Raw genomic sequence first — 6,130 nt, 5'->3', positions numbered from 1 at the left:
CCTAAAATACAAATTGACTCTTATTTATAGAATTTAATATATATATATTTTGGTTCTTTTCTCTCTTCTTCCCACCTTATCCCTTGTCAGTTCCAAACAGACAGAACAGATAAACAAACAAGCCCCCTGCCCTCTCTCCCTTCTACTATTAAGGACCCTTAAAGCATGTGATGTTGTCTTAGCATGGTACCTGCTGGGTTTTGTTTTGTTTTTTTTAAAGGCCATTTTGGGGGGTTATTTATTTTTTAAGAAAAAAAAACTGCAAAAATTATATATTGCAAGGTGTGCTGGTCTGGTTTGGGTGAATTTCAGGGGAAATGAGGAAAAGAAAAAAGGAAAGAGATTTTTAAAGCTAATTCTCATCCTTCTCCTCCTCCTCCTTCTCCCCCCTCTTTCCTTAGGCCTTTTGCATTGAAAATGCACCAGGGGAGGTTAGCGAGAGGGAAGTCATTTTAAGGAGAACAAAGCTATGAAGTTCTTTTGTATTATTGTTGTGGGGGGAGGCTGGGAGGAGATGGGGGAAGACAGCAGACAAAGCTAAATGCATCTGGAGAGCCTCTCAGAGCTGTTCAGTTTGAGGAGCCAAAAGAAAATAAAAATGAACTTTCAGTTCAGAGAGGCAGTCTATAGGTAGAATCTCCCCACCTCACCCCCCATCGTGGTTATTGTGTTTTTGGACTGAATTTACTTGATTATTGTAAAACTTGCAATAAAGAATTTTAGTGTCGATGTGAAATGCCCCGTGATCAATAATAAACCAGTGGATGTGAATTAGTTTTACGTCAATGTCTGATGGTTTCTTTTTATCCCCCTCCTCTTTCTGGTCTGGTAACATCCCACCTTCTCTATAGTTACCTAAGTTTACTCTAAGCAAACACACAAATCTTAACTCTCAACTCTAGTTTTACAATATCCTTAAAAGAACCAATAAGGGGGTTGGGATAGGGGATCCTCAGAAGAGGGCATGTGGGAGATTAAGGCTGATTTCTCCTGTCCCTTCCCTCTGACTTTGCAGAGTTCAGACTTTCATGGGGGTACTTACAGTGGGGCTGGGGGGGGGGTCTCACTTTTCTATAGTTAGGCACAGTGCTTTCTTTTTTCTATTTCCCTCTCTTACCTTCTCCCTTCTCCATGCTGAACAGGCCTGCCTAATTTCAGACAAGAAGGCAAGTTTAGGTAGAAGGGAAAAGAGTTTTGATCTTTTAGGGCTTTTTTTTTTTTTGGAGGGGGGAGGGATTAAGAAAGATGCCCCTTCAACATGTACGTTCTCCTTAAAAGAAGAAAGATTTTGAGCTGGTGACTCTGAAGCAGCAAAGTGACCTGTCAGGATGGCTTCTCTGTTTGTTTAGACTTGGAAAGAAGGGTGAAGTGGAGGCCAGAGGCCTGGGAGGCCCCTTGCATGGGTAGGCCTCAAAGCCTGATGCCTGGAGATAATGAAGAACTTTTATTTTTTCCCCCCTAACTTTTTATCATGGACCTGCCAGGTGTTGAGAAAAGATACAGGGCGAGGCAGGGACCACCCTGTTTCAGCAACCTCCCAGGTCCCGGCAAGGCTAAGGGAAGGCTCTCTGGCTGTAAAATTTTTGTTTTAAACTTATTTTCTTGGGGCTAAAAACCAAAAACAAAAAGAAGCAAAATAAAAAAACTGGTCTGGATTACCTGAATAGTTAATTTAAGCCAAAGGTTCCCAAATAATTCTGGTTCTGAAGACCAAGCTCTAAGCATGACCTGCTCAAATTTTTGCTTGTTTGTTGGGATGTGGGGGAGGCAGCTGGCGAGTTTCTCAGGCAATTTATCCAAATTTTAGGATGGAGCACTATCAGAAGTAGAAAAGAGAAGGAGGAGAGATCTGGGTACGTAGAAGAGCCCGGGATACTCCTCCCCTTTCTCCCCAGATTCTGGAGTGAAAGGCAACAAGGGGACCAAGTTGTAAAAATCTGTTTGGTGTGCTCTGGATTTATTTCCTCTTTTACCACTTGCTGGCTGGCTGGTTCTTGGAGGGGTGTGTGTGTGTGTGTGTGTGTGTGTGTGTGTGTTGAGAGGAATCACTTGGTCCTGTAGGTCTACTTTCTCCTCCCTCAATGGTGCCCTGGAGACAGCAAAACATGCTGCCTACAGTGCAAGGAAGCAGGGCCAACAATTATCTAGAGTTATTTTATGTAATCAAGTGAATTAGGGGCCAAATCTGACTAGAGCTGCTGTCATCTTGAGAGAGTTGACTTTGGGGCAGGAAGAGAGGGTCTAGCTGTGCTTGGGAAAAGGAAAGGAAGGTCTGAGGGGTGGACCTGCGTGTCTTTCCAATCCTGTGAGGAAGCGAAGATGGGAAGAGAGGGGTGAAAAAAGAAAATTAAGATTCATAGTCCTTTCCTAACTTTGCTCGTTTGGTTTTAGGGGAATTTATTCCCTCTCCTCCTGAAAATGGAAAAGATGAAAGCAAAGAGGGGGGAAACCACTGTCTTTTATTTCTTCAGCTTCTCCCTGAACTTGTTGAAGGAAAAGCAGATTAAAAGAATTGGGACAGTCTTTTATTTCCCCTCTTTAGGGGCTCCAGTTTCTCCTTCTGCTCCTCACACATATACGCATAATCATTCTTTCTGTATCTCTATCCCTCTTGGTCTGAAACATCAGAAATCCATAATTCTTGACCAATAAAATAAAACTAAACCCCTTTACATTTGAGTTTTTAAGATTTTGGCCTCTGGTCTTCCCTCCAGTGGGCTCCATTCTCTCCTCTTTCCCTAAAGCTCCCCTTTGCCTTAGACCTGACCACCCAGATATAAGGATCAGGCTGCTGGGGAGGGTTGGGGAGAGAAGTGTGTGGGGCCAACCTGGGCCAGGGTCTTTAGCTCTGGCAGGCTTGGTCCCCTGCAGCTGTTGCTCCCCCCGATGCTGCTACAGCCTCACTGGGAAGCCCAGGGCTGAGGGCTGGGGCTTTTTATTGAAGTTGGGTTGAGCAGTGGGGAAAGGCTGAGGGGGGGTGGAGGGGGGGACGCTGCCCAGGTTCACGGGGAGGGCACAGCATTTTCTCTCACATCGCCTTTATATTCACCAGCGCCTCTGACCTTTCCCCCACCCCCATCTCCGACCCTCCCAAGCCAGCTCTGGCTCAGCCCCTGGTCTCCAGATAGGATGCCACTGCCTTTGTGGGGGTGGCGGTTTCTTGCCCAGAGTCATGGAAGAGGCAAGGCGCATGAATGCCTGCTAGCACCTTGTACCTCTCTCTCCAATGGCCAAGTAAAAAGAAGACAGGGTGAAACGACGACACCAATTTTCCAAGGTCCTTCTCTCCAAGCACCAAGAGATCCCCACAGGTCAAAAAGCCCCTTGACATGTAAGTAGTTAGCACTCGATCCCTCTGGGGGCGAGACGCATAGCAGTTTCAATTCTATCTCTGTTTGCCATTCAATTTTTATCTCAACTCTGGTCTTGGGGAGGGAAGGCGGGAAATCTAATCCTGAACGGACGGCTTCTACTTGGGGAAAGTGGAGTTTCTGCGCTGACTGGTGTACCTGAGAGAAAAAACTTGGCCTGAAAAGGGGAGAGAGCTGAGAAAGTGAGCCTGGGGGAAAGGCCAAGCAGGGCAACTATATTTCTTTGAAGGCTTCTCAGTGCTGTTTGTATGAACTTGCCTACAAAGTTTTTTCTGCAATCTGTGCATCAGCTTTTTTCATGCATGGATTTGGTGGATCCAGAGTGCCTGTGTGTATTTTGGGGGAGTGGTAAGGAAGATAAGACAATTAAAGGGTTCTCCAGAGCTTGGGGCCAGGGTAGCCCCTGCTAGGCACAGTTTGTCTGCTTTTCTATGATTATGGGACAGTGACTACCAAGGGAATCCTTGAGATTGAGAATGGTGTGATGACGGGAGGAGCAGTGGGCTGGGGCAGTTTCAGCAACCTTTTCTCTGCTTTTTGCCCAGTCCTGGGAGAGTTTGCCCTCACAAAGCCACTTCTCATGGTTTCCACGGCTTCTCTCTGGCACCCCACCTTTGGAGCGCTAATTCTAATGGAAAGTTCCCCTTTCAATAAACCATTCTCAGCTTGGAAAAAGAGAGGGAGGATCCCCCAACTCCAGCGGGCATCAGAGGGAATATTTATTGCCTCTCTGGATGTCATTACCTAAGAATACAATTTTATGAACTTCCTAATCTGTTAGCTTGATTTATCTGGATGGGCAGGAGCCCAAAATAAACATTTGGGGGATTTGGTAGAAAAGGAAGTCTTTGCCTCTGACCAATCTTTCTGCTAGAACTGACCTGCTTTTTCTGCACCCCGGTCACTTAGCCACATTTTAATTTTTCTCCTGCAGCGGGTACCGAGTTTTAGCTGCCTCTTGAGAAGGAAGACTGGTAGGGTGCATTGTTTGAGCCAGAGACCCAAAGGGGTCCCTCAGCCACCTTAAAACCTGTGCAGCTTGAGGAGCTCAGATCCCTTTTGGGTTTGGGGAGCAGAGAAGAAACCAAGGTTTGCTCACTGCCCTCCAGATCCACCAGTCCTGGGAGAGTTTGCCCTCACAAAGCCACTTCTCATGGTTTCCACGGCTTCTCTCTGGCACCCCACCTTTGGAGCGCTAATTCTAATGGAAAGTTCCCCTTTCAATAAACCATTCTCAGCTTGGAAAAAGAGAGGGAGGATCCCCCAACTCCAGCGGGCATCAGAGGGAATATTTATTGCCTCTCTGGATGTCATTACCTAAGAATACAATTTTATGAACTTCCTAATCTGTTAGCTTGATTTATCTGGATGGGCAGGAGCCCAAAATAAACATTTGGGGGATTTGGTAGAAAAGGAAGTCTTTGCCTCTGACCAATCTTTCTGCTAGAACTGACCTGCTTTTTCTGCACCCCGGTCACTTAGCCACATTTTAATTTTTCTCCGAGTTTTAGCTGCCTCTTGAGAAGGAAGACTGGTAGGGTGCATTGTTTGAGCCAGAGACCCAAAGGGTCCCTCAGCCACCTTAAAACCTGTGCAGCTTGAGGAGCTCAGATCCCTTTTGGGTTTGGGGAGCAGAGAAGAAACCAAGGTTTGCTCACTGCCCTCCAGATCCAGGGGCCTCTTTTCAGAACTGGCTCTCCCTCCATTCCTCGGGATTTTTCCACTCTTCTCTCTGGTGTCAGCTCTGTAGCTTCTTTGAACGCAGGGTCCATCCAGAAGCTGAGCCCACATCCATGCAAGGAGGGGTAAGGCGTCTGCAGCTCATCCTTCCTGCTTTCAGTTCTGAGGCCCAGCTGACAAACCAGGAGGCCTGGGAAGCAAGGGTGGGTAGGGAGGGTCTGGGAGTGTGCTTGCCGGGGAATAGGGTTACAGAGTTTAATAATGGGAAGGGACGATTTTAAATGTCCAGCCCCCATCAGCAACTGCCAGATTCTGGAAGATCAGGTTCTCTGGGGTCTGCTCTGCCAGCCGAGATAGGTATGGATCAAGCCCAAAGAAGTGTCACCTCTACTCACTCCTCCTTTCGGACCCTCCCTCTCAGCGTCAGAGATTGCGAGAGCAAAGTATATTTGAACTTCTGGGCAGAGAAATCCTAAAACGGAGTCTGTAGGCAGGCACTGCCAAATAGCCCAACCCTAGGTTCCCGCTCTAGTCTCTGGCTTCCCGGAAGCCGGGAGCAAGAGAATGGGGCACAAAGCGGCTTGCCTTCATGGGGGTCCCAGCGCCGGGGTCTTGAGGATCGCGAGCCCCGCAAAGGCGAGATGCAAGAGGCTGGCGGTAGCCTGGCTCCTCCTCTGGGTTCCACGCCGAGTCTGCCCGGGGGCGCGTTGTCGCCTTCAACTGGGTCACGACCCCAGGCTTGGTTGGAGGACAATAGGGCGCTGGGCTGGGAGGCGGGCGCGGGGAACCGGCTGCGTGGCCGCCTGAGCGGGTTCACTGCGCGATGAACCCGCCCCACACCCCTGGGGTTTCGCCCTTCAGAGCCCAAGCGCCGTTTTCTCTCCCCTATTCCACCTTCCATTTTTTCATAGAAAATTGAGCGTGCTCTCAATGAATTGCTCTTCGACTGACCAATACCCCAATGTTACCATTACCAGATAAGATTTCCTTTTTCTTTACAAATGAAAGGATAGTTTTCTGAATTACAAGAGCAGGAAATGGGACCCTCTCAAGATTTGGGCGGGGGGTGAGGGGGTGGG

The 6,130-nt window shown here is 48.0% G+C and overlaps 1 protein-coding gene across 1 annotated transcript in view; it reads left to right on the top strand.

Annotated features, from left to right (window-relative positions):
- Positions 1 to 6,130, top strand: part of HOXC4 (homeobox C4) — a 66,105-nt gene that overhangs the window by 59,062 nt on the left and 913 nt on the right. The gene's annotated exons all lie outside the window — the stretch shown is intronic.

The sequence above is a fragment of the Myotis brandtii genome, unplaced genomic scaffold (assembly GCF_000412655.1).
Source record: "Myotis brandtii unplaced genomic scaffold, ASM41265v1 scaffold29, whole genome shotgun sequence".
Classification (NCBI taxonomy): domain Eukaryota; kingdom Metazoa; phylum Chordata; class Mammalia; order Chiroptera; family Vespertilionidae; genus Myotis; species Myotis brandtii.
The sequence above is the reverse complement of the archived record's forward strand: the minus strand, read 5'-3'. Positions and strand labels throughout refer to the sequence as shown.